Consider the following 16,050-nt stretch of genomic DNA (forward strand, 5'->3'; position numbering starts at 1 on the left):
TCTCGAAAACTAAAATCATGACCAATTTGGTACCCAACCAGAACATCAGTATTGGTGGGAAAGAAATAGAACTCGTAGATAGATATAAATACCTGGGACATGAAATTATGATTGGCAGGGATAACCAGACTCATGAACTGAAGAAAAGAATCGGCCTTGGGTGGGCAGCATTTGGAAAACTGAGAGAAACTTTTAAAAGTGAGCTGCCCACATGCCTAAAGAGAAAGGTATTTGATCAGTGCGTCCTCCCAGTCTTAACGTACGGAGCAGAAACACTTACCATAACAAAAGCAGCAGTTACCAAACTGAGAGTAACGCAGAGAAGAATGGAGCGGTCCATGTTAGGAATAACTCTGCGAGACAGAATAACCAACGAAGACATCAGGAGAAGAACCGGAGTGACTGACATCATCGAGAAGATAGCCAGACTAAAATGGAGATGGGCAAGACACATAGCCAGAATGACAGATGGGCGATGGACAAAGAGGTTATTGGAATGGAGGCCAAGGGAAGACAAGAGAAGCGTCGGTCGACCACCTACAAGATGGACTGACGATTTAAGAAGACTCAATAAAAACTGGATAAGAGCGGCGCAAGATAGACGGGGTTGGAAACATGAAGAAGAGGCCTATGTTCAGCAGTGGACTCTTGAGGCTGGATGATGATATATATATATATATATATATATATATATATATATATATATATATATATATATATATATACATGTTGTTTACACTTTTTAAAAGTTTAACATGGATTAAAAAAATTGGTATCTGACATTGACAGATGACATCTGGCAGGTATCTTAAATATAGTCCAAGTCCTAAAAATATAGTCCAAGAGATTAAATCCCATCGTCTAAGATGGGCTGGCCATGTCCATAGACTTCCTAATAACCGCCTTGCCAAGTTAATATGGCAGGACGCCCCCACAGGAAGAAGGCCCTTAGGACGTCCACGAATGCGATGGAGAGACAATATATGGTCAGATCTAAGAACAATGGGGCTACACACTGACCCAACTATTATGGACGACCGTTCAAGATGGAAGCAAGTTGTGCAGTCAGCCAAAACCCACCCCGGGTTGCAGTGCTACGAGAAGAAGAAGAAGAAGGTATCTTAAAATAGCAGTGGGTCAGGGTCGTATCTTAAATATCTGCCATAGTGCATTTAAAAACAACTCAATTTATAAAATTATGATACATATTTATAAAATTATGATACATACTATATAGACTATATAGAGGAGAAGAGACTATCCTGGTACGGCCACGTCAGAAGAGCGGACAGAGGACGCTGGATAAACAAAGTCACAGAATGGAGCCCGATTGGAAGAAGAAAGAGAGGAAGACCCCGAAGGTCATTCAGAGATGAAATCGACGAGGCTATGGAGAAAAGAACCCTGCGAGATGGAGACTGGAATGACAGGGAAAATTGGAGAAAACGGTTGAGTGAAGGAAGACAGTGAAAACTGTGGAAATCCTTAGTAGTAGTATGATACATATTGGAAAGATCTTTGATGTAAGTCTTATTATTGATAGAATTTGGATCTCTTCAATATGCTTTTTTTGTTGTAATTTTGTTCTTTTTTCCAAAATCTATACATTTTCAAAATCAAAAGAATGGCTATTTTCTAGAGAATGTTTGGCTAGGCTTGTTGTGTTTAATGCATTGGTCTGTACACTATGCTTGTGTGCAACACAACCGCAAGACCACAACCATTTAGTGAAGGAATTGTGTCAATGCCATCAAGGCATTAGTAAAAAGCATTTTCGAATGATCAAAAACTACTTCGCCTCGCTTCCTAGGTTGAAGCTTCTTTAATATTGATAGTTGTTAAAGTGTTACAAACTCCTAAAAAATACACTGTATGTATAACTTATTTTCGTAAAATTTTACATTTTATTAATTATTTTGCTATTAGCGACTGAGGGGAATTCAAAACACAAAATATCGTTAAAATCGGTAAAGCCATTCTTGAGTTATAAATGGTGTACCTAACACGAGTTACGACTTTGTTTTATATATAGATAAAAAAATATGAAAACAAAATATACAAACAAAACCCATAAAAATATGTTTCAGGTTAATCAAATCAAAATTTTTATGACTTATAGTAATAAAATAGTACTAATAGTTAAACAAATACATACTGAAAATTTTATTACTAAACTACTCAGAGATTCCATTTTGGAGATATGACAGCTAGGGACGATTTGATACGTATCACTGGAAAACTATCAAATTGGATTGAGTTGAGCATAATTTACTTGATAAATCTTGAACTTAATAATAAAATAACATAAAAATAGTATATTTTATTGTATTTTTATGAATTTATTGACTTAAATAATTTACAGGGCACTTTTAAAAGTTTAACACGTTATTAAAGGCCGATTTTCACGCTACGTCTTATTGTACGTTTTGTTGGATAGGACAAATCCTATACAATAAAACGTGGCATGTAAACAGCAAAACGTACGTCTTGTCGAATCGAAATGAAATCCAAGGTCAGATCGTAGAAATGATGGGAGAAGCATAGTTTTGCGAGAACTGATAGGATAAAACGTTACGTGAAAATACATGTTCAGACAAGTCGTCCGTTCCACTGCAGTTTGTTTCATTTTTCCCAAAAAAAGCCTAATAATGTTAGATTTGCGGCAATGCACCCACGATTTTCTCGGGGAATTTATTGAATTGTATAAAAGTTTTTAAGTAGTTATGTCTTAAAACCAAGTAGATTGCATTACAGGTTTCAGGAATTATTTGGCTTAACGCTGGTTTAGATATTATGATTGTGAACTCCAAGTCCTTGACGCTGCGTCCTATTGTAAGATATCTGAGAGTTGCTGTGAGTCTTTCATGGGGTGTAATGGCTTTTCTCATGAGGTGTCTTATTTCAATATGTATGGTGTTACCAACTCTAGCAATTGACAATAGGCTGAGGTGTCCATTCGCAAATAATTGCGCCAGTCATCTGGTTTGCCTCTTTAAGTAACGAGACGTGGGAATACTGGCTTCTTTTTAGAAGCCCACTCTCTTGACCATCTTGTCTTTTCCCTCCTCATCCCCTTTTTGCTCAGTCGTAGTATCGTTATGGTTGAAAAAATAAAAGTAAGCAGCCGTGTTTCATTCATAATAAAAAAAAATCACTAAACAAACTTCACACAACTCAAGACTCTGAATTAGAAATGAGGTAGAAAACGGAAGGAAAAACGTAGTGTGTGTACACTGGACAAAACGTACATTTTGTCGTACGTTTTATATGAACCACAAAACGTACAATAAGACGTAGTGTGAAAACGGGCCTTAAAGGACGTAACTAAAGAAATGTTTTGTACTTCCGACATCAAAATTATATTAGTTTTTATGTGTGTGCATGAAAATTTGACGTTGTGACAATTAAAACAAGGAAAAAACATTATGGTCACTTTTGCTGCATACGGTCAGTGGATAAAAATTTTTGTTCTTGGTTTTAGTCATCGAGCAAAAAGACAAAAGAGGGAATCTAATCGTTATGAAAAGGAGACCAAAAAAGTAGCCTTTGATGGCGGACATATCCGGAAATGAGAATGCGCCAAATTTAAATTTCATGACACTTCACAATAATTATACAGTGGTGTAGGGGTTCTAGTTTATCCATTTATTACATAATATTAATACATAATACACTTAAAATACTATTTTTAACACTAGAACACAATAAAGTTTTAATTAAATAATAACAATAATAGTCTAAAATGAAAACAATTGTTAAAAAACTTCAATAGAAAATACAAATAATCTTTCATGTGACAGTTGGGACAAACAATAACATCAGCAATAACATAACTCAACTAAATTTGATTTCTTAAACAAGGAAACAGTCTCTCTTTCCTTGTTTAATGTGGCCTCTCAAGATGGCACTTCCTGTCTAACAATATTTTTGCCCCCACTACCTTTACATTCCCTCTTTTGTCTTTTTGCTCGATGGTTTTAGTCCAGACCATGTGCACCAGGTTGTCCCACACCGTGTGTAATGCATGCACAAAATATATTGCAATAAATATACATATTATGATATTCTATTACAATAACTTCTTAAAAGTACTTGCATGGGTCTCAAAAAAACACTCAATGCACATAAAAATAGTTGAGGGTCAGTTTGGACAACATGTATGTACTTTTTTAGCATGTTTCATTGCGGATTGCTTTCCATCGCGTTCTGAAAAAGATTTATAACAAAGTGTGCATCTTCCTCTGTTCTCTTTTTCTATAATGTAGTAATAGGTATTGTGTTACCCGTAAAATATCTATAAAGCACATGCGCATTGACAACTGCCGTATTAGTCAAAAGTTTGATAGCGACTTTCCGGTACCACTTGATACTTCTACGAATGAGAAAACTGTATGCCGCTTTTTATTCCGAAATATCAATAAAGGGTTTTGCTGCATTGTATTCGACAACAGTCGATGGCTTAGTAACAGGTCCACGTTTAGTCTCTACTTCATTTCTTCAAGCAGGATCCTTAGTGGTAAGAAAGAGAACGTCTCTCTTATATTTCCACTTGCTGACAATAACTCTTGTGTTGCTCTGTAAAGATTTAATTTTTCCTCGTTTGAGCTTGACATTTACTACAGCTTACGAATGTACCATCTAAGTGTGCTTTATCTGTTTAATCCGTAAGCTAGTTCAAGGCTTGTATAGAAATTATACGTGAATAATGTTCTTCCGGTACCTAAAAGAAGTTGCACGAGTTCCATAACTACCCTAGAAGCTAAGGATTTCTGTGATGGTATTTCTTTCTTTTTCCCCGTAAAGCTTTACTGCATATGTATAACCTTCAGATAAACAAAGTTATAGCTTGATCCCATATTTATGCCTTTTTCCAGGTATATATTAAAGAAAGCTTAATCTTCCACGAAAAACACCATTGTCTTATCAATACAAAGATAATTGTTAAGCGTACAAATTTTCTAAAATTTACTATTCAAAACTGTTATAAGAGGTGAGATTTTGTATAGTCTGTTATTAAGTAGAACACTTTCATTATTGGAAATGAGAAAACAATGTAAAAGTGCCTCGAATCGGTTTTTGCTAAAACCGCAACTTTGAAAAATCGCATTTTTATAAAATGGATTATTGCTTCAATAGTCTCTCAACTCTGGTTTCTTGTCTAATCCCATTCACATTATAACTGCTAAAAAATAAAGTAGTTCATCTCTCTCTGTGTTTTGCCATTTGCACAAAAGCAAATAATTTTTGATGGTTTCGTTTACAATCCCCTCAACTACTTTCTGTTGAGTATATCTATTAATTTCTGTTATTAGCAAATCTTCAATTTCATTATCAACAAATACTAAGTAAAAATCAATCAACTTATGACCACGTAGCTGCACTTCGTCAATGTTGAATCCTGAACTATCAGTGAATTCAAATTTATGTAGTTCTTCCAGGACATCTATTTCTTTCCACATTATTTTATCTGCTCTTAAATTACCATCGTGTATGTTGACGATTTCTTTAAATTTTCTGGGTTCTAAATAATCAAAAAATCAATACAAATTAAAAAAGTGTAAATAACACATCTTACCAATTACTAAATCATCGACTAAATTAGAAGGACGTGCTTCGTTATACAACTTTTTGCTTCGTTCTTGGTCTACTAACATCGTCACCACTTTCTATAAAGTAAGAGAACAATTAACAGTTTTCTATCAATTCACACAATCTGTACTGTGAGCGAAATTAGTTACCTATTACCACTTTATCAATAGCACTCCTGGGTCCAGTTTCTTCATCACTGCTCGAGTAAAGTTGAGCACTATCATTCTCTCGATAAGCAGGATCAGCATCAGAGTCATAATCTGATATATTGTAATGACTGAAATCAGATTCTTCTAGCATTCGACGAACTTCGTCTTCTGATAATCCTTTTTTGTTTATTATACGAAGATATGAATATTTTTCTACTACAGAAAATGAATAAAATTGTCGCACACCATGATACCACAGTGAAATACAAATGTCAACAAAAATCCTAACCTACAAAAACTGGAGGCAGGTTTTACTGGACCAAGACAGATTTCCGTTTCCTATAGACCAGACCTTTCTAATTTATCATATAACAACACAGAAACTGTGCTTCTCACGTGGTCACAGTCTCTTAAACAGGATAACATACTGATGCCAAATTGGTACACATGGTCTGTGGTAAAAACATGCTGTGCACCAGTGTGGTGCACATGGAGCTTAACGTGTTAAATCAATGAAGACTTATTTTATAAATGAAAATAAATAGGGTTTCAAAACAAGCCTCTCATGAAAACAAAAACTTATTAAGATATGAACACGAGAGCATAAATTCCAACAATAATATTATTTAAGAGGTAAATTTTTCTGCTAGTAGTATTACAATAGAAGAAAATGCATGCTTGAAAGGACGTAATTCAGTCCCTTAGCAAGACCTTTTTATTGGATGACAAAAGACTGTGTCATTGGTAAGTAAGATATAAATGCATGCTTGAGTTAAAAATAGATACAAAAATCTGACCTACATTAATCCTACAAAAACATTTTGCATTTATTTTAGTAGAAAACTAATCAGTAGATTATGTCTTCCTTGGTGCATAATATAAATAATAAATATTGAATATTGAAAGCGATCATACCTTATGGGTTAACCTTTTTCAACAATGAATTTGATTCGTGATTGTTTTAAAAAGCCGGAAATCACGTGATCTAAATCTGCTTTTTCTCTACAATCTTTATAAAATCTAGCAATTCTTATATAAAAATGCAAAGTTATTTGTATGAAAATTCAACAATACGTGACCCAACTGTGTTTTTTAATACGCAGCATAATACCGCACCGAATGACTAATGCCGATGATGTCAATAAAAGAATATCGGGAAGGATTGTTTTATATTGAAAGATATAAAAACAACAACTATTTTTAAAGCAACTACGAAAAAGTTCAAGATATTATGAGATTTACCGGCAACAGAAAAAGTTTTCTAAAAGTTTTAGACACTATAAGCTATAAGCGGCCCAGAATAGAAACCAATCGAAAGTTACGAATACATTGACATGCCATCCGAGAGTTAGCGGCAGGTTTGAAATAAAAAGTTGTATTCGCCAATTATTTACATGCATTAAACAATATATACTAGTTAAAGAGTTTATTTAAAATTGTTATTTTGTTAAAAAAAAAACAATTTTACTTTTATAATATCCAGTATTTTTGGTCTGACTTTAAACCTGTAGTTAATATTATAATTGCATACCAAATATTTAAAAAAATATTGAATGATATTTAAAAAAATATATATTAAAATAAAAAAATTATTTATACAAATATTTAGCATTTCGTCGGTCGAGTGTTATAATGTTGTACTAGCATATTTTACAGTTTGGCAGGAAAAACAATTTAAAAAAATGGTCACTGTATTTTTATTTTGAGACTCTTTGGTTATAGAAATTTTTAATTTTTATATGTATAATAAAATAATAAAGAGTTATTTATAACATTTTATTTATTTATTTTTTATTTAACAAGCAAAAAGTATTTTGAAAAAATTTATAAAATGTTGATAGAACATTATGATTTTATTAAAACATCAACTTTTACACAAACGTAACGACATTGTTCTAACTAACAACATCGTGTCCTGTAATATTCTAATAAACTTATAAATTAAGGAAAACTTTTCAAGTAAACAAAAGAAACAAGTTGTTAAATAATTTTTTAGAACAATTTGGTTAAATTTACTACTGCTTTGGATTATTGGAAGAATTGCATTTTGATGTTGGGGGCGTTTCATTGTCTAAATTGTCATTTTTAGTTAAACGACCTTTCTTTTGTTTGGATAATTGCGCTGAAAAAACTTTCGCATCATTATATTGTTAAAAAAAAGTTAATATAAACTGGGAGTTCACAGGCGGCAAAAACTGAAAAAGTTCTTTAAATGCATACTTTATCAAAACGTAGTAAGCATTACCTGGGTTCATCACAAGATTTTATTGATGGTAAAGATATTGAAATAGGGGGTTAGACAAGATCCATTTGTTTTTCGTACGGGAGGCTTGCATATAATTGAAACTTCAGTGAAGGGTACATCATGCTGATATTTCAGCTCAATATAATGTATTCTGGAAGAAGAGTATCTTAACTGCTTTACAGAAGCAAAAGGTATATTTTTAAAATGAAGCATTCGAGCGGCTTTTTGAAAATTTTTAAAATTATCTGGTCTCATATAAAATAATTTAAAAGGGTTTTCCTATTTACTGTATGTAGCAATCTTAAAAGACCTAATGGGCTAAATATTTCCAACTTTCCAAGTTGTCGCTTAATCTGGCTATGTATATTATCTATTTCCTGGATTGACCTATGTCCAGGTTCACAAAACTTTTGGGTTATGGTTTCAATATTTGGATTTAAGCAAAGCCATGCTCATTACAGAATTTCTGTTCTGTGGCACACATGATTTAGACCATACAATAAATAGTTTGATATTAGGAATATTTATTAGTAAGTACATTATCCAAAATACGAATAAGTGCGGAAGCAATATCAATACCTTTGCGACCGTGAGTATCCTCACACCATATCGCACAATAATCACGCTTGTTAATATTACAATGAGCTGTTAAATTGTATGTATTTAACTTTTTGGAATAAAAGAAGGAAGAAATGTTGGCTCGTGGCAAAACAAACACGTTTTCCATATCAAAACAAATTATTGCAGTTTCTTCATTGGTACTTCTTCGATCGATATTACGTTCAGCCATAGCAGCTTTCTTCATCATCATCAATCAGCTATGAGTTTTCCATTGTTGAACATAGGCCTTCTCTAGACTTTTCCATCTGCTTCTGCTCTGTGCCTCTGCTATCCAATTGGTCACTATTCTTTTGAGGTCGTCGGTCCATCGCGTTGGGGGTCTTCCTCGGCTTCGCTTGTCAGCCCGTGGTCTCCACTCAAGCAATTTTGTTGTCCAACTGTCGTCATTCATTCTTGCAACATGTCCTGCCCATCTCCATTTTTGCCTTGTCATATGTTCGATAATGTCTTCCACTCCGGTTCGTCTACGAACTTCATCGTTTCTTATTGTATTTCTCAAGCTTATTCCAAGCATTGATCTCTCCATCCTTCGCTGTGTCCTTTTCAATTTTTCGGCTGATGTTTTTGTGAGAGTTAAGGTTTCTACTCCGTATGTGAGGACTGGTAGAACTCACTGGTTAAAAGCTTTTCTTTTTAAATGGATCGGTATATTTGTTTTAAATACGTCTCTCATTTTTCCGAATACAGCCCAACCCAGACTTATTCTTCTGAGTAGCTCGCATGTTTGATTATCTCGCGTTAACCTTTTTTTGTATTGTATTTTTTTGTATTTCGTGACCCAAATACACATATTTTTCCACAAGTTCTATGGGCGACTTTTCGATTTCTATTAGCTCATTGGGGACGAGATTGGTCATCATTTTTGTTTTTCCATATTTTATTTTTAAACCGACTTTCTGGGTTACTTGCTGTAGTTGTTGTAGCATAACTCTGGCTTCTCCTAAGTTATCTGTTATGAGAACAATATCATCGGCATATCTGAGATGATTGAATATCTTTCCATCGATGCTAATACCCTTTGATTCCCACTCTAGCCGTTTAAATGCGTACTCCATAACTGTTATAAATAGTTTTGGCGACAAGTTATCTCCCTGCCTCACCCCTCTGCCAATTTTTATCTCAGTCATGCAATGGAAGTTAACGGTTGTTGTCGCATTTTCGTATATATTTCGAATAATATTTGCATACCTGTGATCTATTCTGCATTCTGATAGTGCTTTTAAGGTAGCAACTGTTTCGACTGTGTCAAATGCTTTGTGGAAGTCGACAAAGATAAGAGCAAGGGGTCTGTTATATTCGATAGACTTTTCAACTAGAGTTTTAAGTCATTGCAAATGGTCGTTTGTTCCGTGTCCCGCTCGAAATCCTGCCTGTTCTTCTGATTGATAGAAATCGAGTTTTGCTTCTAATCTGTTTGTCAGTATTCGAGTAAATAGCTTGTATAGGTGGTTAAGCAAACTAATTAGCCTATAGTTTTCGAGATCTGATTTATCCCCTTTTTTGTGGAGGAGGATTGTAACCGAATTCTTCCATTTACTTGGAATGTTTTTACTACATTCAGCAGCTTTCTTAGATAAAACATATTTATCAAAAGAGGATTGCTCATTCTCACTAAGACCTATTTTACTTTTTATTACTCTTCACACTTATCGCATCGATCTTATTTTGGTTTTTGAAATTCAATATTAAATTCATAATTGAAAATTTGTCGATAATGGTGAAGTTTTACAGGTTGTAGATTTCTTTCAGTACAAAATTCTTGATACAAATCATACAACTTTTGCACATTCAACGAAGTTTCAAAATATTCCTTATTCGAATCTCTTCGGCAATAATAAGAACATATTCTTGTAATAGAGTTGATATGATCTCTCACGGAATCTTTTTGTAACTCAGTTGTAACTTTTTTTGCATGTTTTCCCTGTCGTACTTCTAATGGAACGCCTTCTAATCAGGCTAAGTTCGTTATCTTCGACACACAACACAACGTGGTTCTTAGACGAAATTATAATGTTCTAACAGCAGAAATACCGGATTGCTATTGGTCGCATCCGATAGAACATTATAATATTAAAAAATTTTCCAATAAAATCCTTTATAAAAAGGTATAATAAGGTATACCTTTTTATAAAGGATTTTATTGGAAAATTTTTTATTATATGGTATACAGCCAACTACAGGAACTTAGTTTCCTTGTGGATTATAATAAAGCTATTTTTAAATTTGTTATTTAGAACAATTTAATATTGACTATATCTAAAGATACGATCAAATATTTATGCAGAAGTTGATTTTAATAGAACAATATGCCATCCCTTAAGCAAATTCTGTACATATCTCGATTTTCACCAAAAGTGCTGATAGAACATTATAACACTCGACCGACGATTTGTACAAATATGGAGAGGTATTAGCGACGAGTTTTTATGGGAATTCTGTAAAGGCTTAACAGCATGTCCATCAGATCTATTCCAGCCATGTGAGAATTGTAGTATTTTATAAGAGAGGGACAAGGGATTTAAATTTTTACTCTATGACTTTTATCATACCTTTTAATTGTTTGGACAGTTGTAGAAGATATATATGTACTAGCTAGGACAACAGGTTTGTCGTTAAACCATTTCGTAACATTTATTTTATTAATGTTGTCACTTCTTGAACAAAACGACCCTCTTCTTTTTTTCTTCAGGGAGTTTTTATCTTCTAAAACACAATTTTTTAATCGATCCTTTCTCATTGTTCCCATGGCAAATAATTTAAAACAAATCAAAACTTGAAAAGAAATTACCGACATATGTATATAACACAGAGCGCCGGTGATTTTATTGTTTGTTTTAGAGGAAGAACAACTTTAGCTATTATTGATCCTAAGGATTCTTCTTTTTGTAAAAAAGTATGCTGCCTAAAAGTATCATCACCCCCATAAACTATGAAATCGTACGCAAACCCTGAAATGCCGGCTGTAACAAATATTTTAAAACCCCATTTTTTGGGTTTGATTTTATGTACTGTCGTCGTGAACTAGCATTTTCCATTTATAAGGGAGCATCATAATCTGTATCGCTATGAAGTTACTTATCTCATCTTTAGTAACGCTTATCGACTTGATTGTCTGCTGAACGTAATAAAGGTTTGTATTGTTGACAATTAATTCTAATAGATCGTCTTTAAAAACATTTTGAAATATTCTAATATTGACTTTAATTCATCCACCACAGAAAAGTTATTTTCGGGAATGTTCAGAGGATATTGAAATTCTTCTTTCGTCCAGTGGCATTCAACCAAATTCTGTCGTTTCGTGCGTTTACTTTGTAGTTTTCCGTTAGGTTGCTTAATATTGTCGTTAATCTCTTTAGATGGTCCAGGTATCTGATGTTGTGATTGTGCTTTTAGAGGACTCAAAGCATATTTAGGTATACTGCAAATAGATTTAGGCGTACTATAAGCAGATTGATGTGTTAATAGCTCTGTTTTTGAATGTTCAGTTTCGGATACTGAATCTATATCTGATAATGTGTCAAAAATCTGTTAAACTTTAGAAAGCAAACTTTCAAGTTCAGAACTTTCATCAGTGTCAGAACTTTGAGTTCTAGATGGTTTAGTATAAATTTCATTTTTTCCATCGCTCGAATCATCCATATCAGATAAAGGTGGTGGAAGTAATGCCAAAATCTCTTCGGACCTTGATGATGTCATATTGGTATTTCGCTGAAACCAAGGAAACACTATACTTATACAACCAAATGAATTTACTTTGAAACGTTTCATTAAAACAAATTTTACTAATGTAATTGGAAATAAAGTGTGGGATAGGTACAAAACAAAAATATGTCACAATATTGAATATATGGAAAAGTAAACTATAAGATACATAACAAAAAAGTTCCATTAAGCTATATCTTTGCAAAGTAGATTATAGGATATAAAACAAAAATGCTCCTTTATGCTGTATCTTTGGCAAAGTAGATTATAGGATGCAGCTTAAAAAATGGTTCGGTATTGTCACTTTTGGATATTTATATATAAATATTCATATATGTATGATCACAACACATCATCATACTATCATCATACTATAACTTCACCTCCTGTATTAAAACAAAATACTTATTTTTATACTAATACTAAATAAAACTTACCAGCCTTTTATTACTAGACAACCATCTTATAAACAATTGTGACTAACTTTGAATGACCACTATAGATGTCAGTACTATTAGTTTTCTGAGTTTAGTAGACGTTTAGGCAACACAATTAATAGACAATAGTGAGTAAATGATTTAAGACAGTGTGATCCAACCTCAGGCACGCGGGCCGCATTCCGCCCGAGGCTCGTTAAACTGCGGCCCCCGCAAACATATTTCAAAAATATTGCCATTGATAACTTTTACCTGTTCCAATTCTGTCTAACTTTTTGTAATCTTAAGAAAGTAGTTAACCTTAAACACCTACTCCTGATGAGCGGGCAGTTAGCTTCAGTCAGCTGCACGTGTCGTGTTGAATCAACAGTGGCGAATAAATTGAATGTTAAATGCAGAATGAGTAGTGCCAAAAAACGCAAAATTTTCAAAGAGAATCGTATGTTCCAAGGAAAATGGGAAATTCAATATTTCTTCATCGAATTAAAAGGCAAACCTCAGTGCATTATTTGTTGTCAACTACTCGCGGTATCAAAAGAATACAATATTAGTAGGCATTATGAAACCCAGCACAAAACAAAATACGACAAATATTAACGTGAAGCTCGCAATACTCTTGACGCTCTTGTGCGTCAAAAGTAAAAAAGCATTTAAAGATGGAGAAATGATCAAGCGGTGTGCCGTTAAAATGGCGCGATACTTTGGAGATGAATAGATGGCCAAAAATTTTTAATGTGTTTCAGTTTCCCATCAAACTATATCTAGAAGAGCTGATGAGCTGAATACTCTTCTTCTTCTTCAGTGCCTTATCCGGTCCGGATGTTGGCGATCATCAAGGCTATCATGGTTTTGTTGACTGCTCTGCGAAACAGCTCCGCTGAGGTCATCCCAAACCATTGTCGGAGATTTTTCAACCACGAGATACGACGGCGTCCAGGTCCTCTTCTGCCAAATACTTTACCCTGCATAACAAGTTGAAGAATTCGATATTTTTCTTCGTTCCGCATCACGTGGCCGAGGTACTCAAGCTTGCGTTGTTTAATTAAATTAAGCACTTCTTTTTCTTTTGTCATGCGCTGTAGGACCTCAACGTTGGTGACATGGTCCACATAAGATATTTTTTGTATCCTTCTGTATATTCACATCTCGAAGGCTTCGATTCGTTTTTCAGTGGCTTGCGTCAGTGTCCAGGCTTCAACTCCATACAGTAACACTGGAAGAACGTAGCACCTCACTATTCGCATCTTGGTTCCCAAACTGAGATCACTGCAGCACAGCAAGGATCTCAACTTAATAAATGTTATTAACTTAAAAATAGCTGAATACTCATGTATTTAAAAAGTGGTCAACACAGTTCGTGATTGTTTGTACTACTCCTTAGCCCTGGACGAATCTGTTAATATTACTGACAAAAATCAGCTATTAATTTTTGGTAGATGCATCAGTGAAACGAAAATTGTTATTAACACGGACGTATTTATAACAAAGCTTAGGAACAAAAAATTTCTTCATGAACTGGCATTTCTAACAGACATTACCTCTCACTTGAACACATTAAACCTACAACTATCATTAATAAGTTAGAAAATATTGGAATAAAAGATCTCTCTCTAAAATGGATAGAATCCTACCTATCAGAACGTCGTCAGTATGTCTCCTTAACAGATGTATCCCAACAATCAGTAAATATTTGCAAATCAGATTACATTTACATTCATATGGGTGTTCCACAAGGTTCTGTAATTGGCCCAATATTATTTCTTATTTACTTAAATGATATTGTCTCAATAAATTCTGCTGTACAGTTTACACTTTATGCAGATGATACTTCAATACTTATATCAGATAAATCACATATATCTCTTGAAAATAAATGTAACGAACTTTTGTGTGATCTTAGTAATTGGTTTTCCTCGAATTACTTACATCTTAATGCGGATAAAACGCATGCTATTCATTTCCACAATAGACAGAAACATCTGTTAGATATCGAACTATCAATATATTCTAAACAAATTGAAAAAGTTCATAGCCTAAAGTTTTTGGGTTTGTATGTTGATGAATGTCTCAATTGGAAAAGGCAATGTGATGATATTATTTCCAAAATGAACTCATCATGCTACCTACTTCGAAACCTCAAAGATATACTAAGTGAAAAACAGCTAATTATGCTGTATTATGCTCAGGTGGAGTCTCGTTTGCGGTATGGCATAGTATTTTGGGGTAGGTATTGTAAATTCGGTGAAGTCTTTCTGTCTCAAAAGAGAATAGTCCGTTGTATTGCTGGTATTTCTCGAATCACTAGCTGTAAGAGTTACTTTACTAGATATAAACTTTTAACTGTGCCGTGTTTATATATTTTTGAAGTTTGTGTTTTTATTCATTCAAATCTTGAGAAATTTAAAACTAATAGTCAAATTAACAATGTAAATACAAGGCAGAATCAAAAATTACATGTGCCTTTTTCTAAAGGAAATATGCATTTTTACTCACCTGCAATAATAGGTCAAAGAATATATAATAAGTTACCCGAGCCAATAAAAAAATGTAAGAATATGAAAATATTTAAATTAACTTTAAAAGATTTTTTATTGCAGAATACGTTTTATTCTGTTGATGAATATTTTAGTAGTTGACATTATTTTAAGTATACACTAGTAATTTTACATTTTCTATTTGTGTTTGTCTTGTAATGTTAGGTTTAGCGTAATTTTAGATTTACATTTATATTTACTTATTTTGTTTACTAAACTGTGACTGATCCTATACAAATTGTATTTGTCAAAAAGGAAATAAAGTATTATTATTATTATTATTAACTCTAAGGCAAAAATAAGACAGTATCACAGTTGGTTAGTCAAATTCCTACATTTCGCAAACAACTTGATCTTTTCGAGAACTGCATGAAAATAAACGACCTCACACATTTTCCTGCGTGTTTCGAAATAAATCAAGAAGAAACCATGGTCCATCTCTCGAGGTTTGCAAAAGTTCTTACAGAAATAAACAGAAAATTCGATTAAGGGTTTTCGGAATTTGATGCACTAAAACCCGATCTTGAGCTTTTTAACAATCCAATGGGAGTCAACATCCAGAACGAATCAGCAGAATACCAATTAGAGATGTGCGAACTACAGTCCGATTCGTTTTTTCAAGCAAAGAAAAATAAAGACATTAGTACCTTTTGGAAGTTAGTCTCCAAGGATCGTTTTCCTAAACTTCGTAACTTTGCGTTGAAACTATATTCAATGTTTGGTAGCACGTATATATGTGAAAGTACATTTTCTGCTTTAAACCATATTAAATC

The 16,050-nt window shown here is 33.5% G+C and overlaps 1 long non-coding RNA gene across 1 annotated transcript in view; it reads right to left on the reverse strand.

Moving 5' to 3' along the window:
- The window catches only part of LOC140441163 (uncharacterized), a 471,127-nt gene that overhangs the window by 228,677 nt on the left and 226,400 nt on the right, over positions 1-16,050 (reverse strand). The gene's annotated exons all lie outside the window — the stretch shown is intronic.

Source organism: Diabrotica undecimpunctata, chromosome 5 (genome assembly GCF_040954645.1).
Source record: "Diabrotica undecimpunctata isolate CICGRU chromosome 5, icDiaUnde3, whole genome shotgun sequence".
NCBI lineage: Eukaryota > Metazoa > Arthropoda > Insecta > Coleoptera > Chrysomelidae > Diabrotica > Diabrotica undecimpunctata.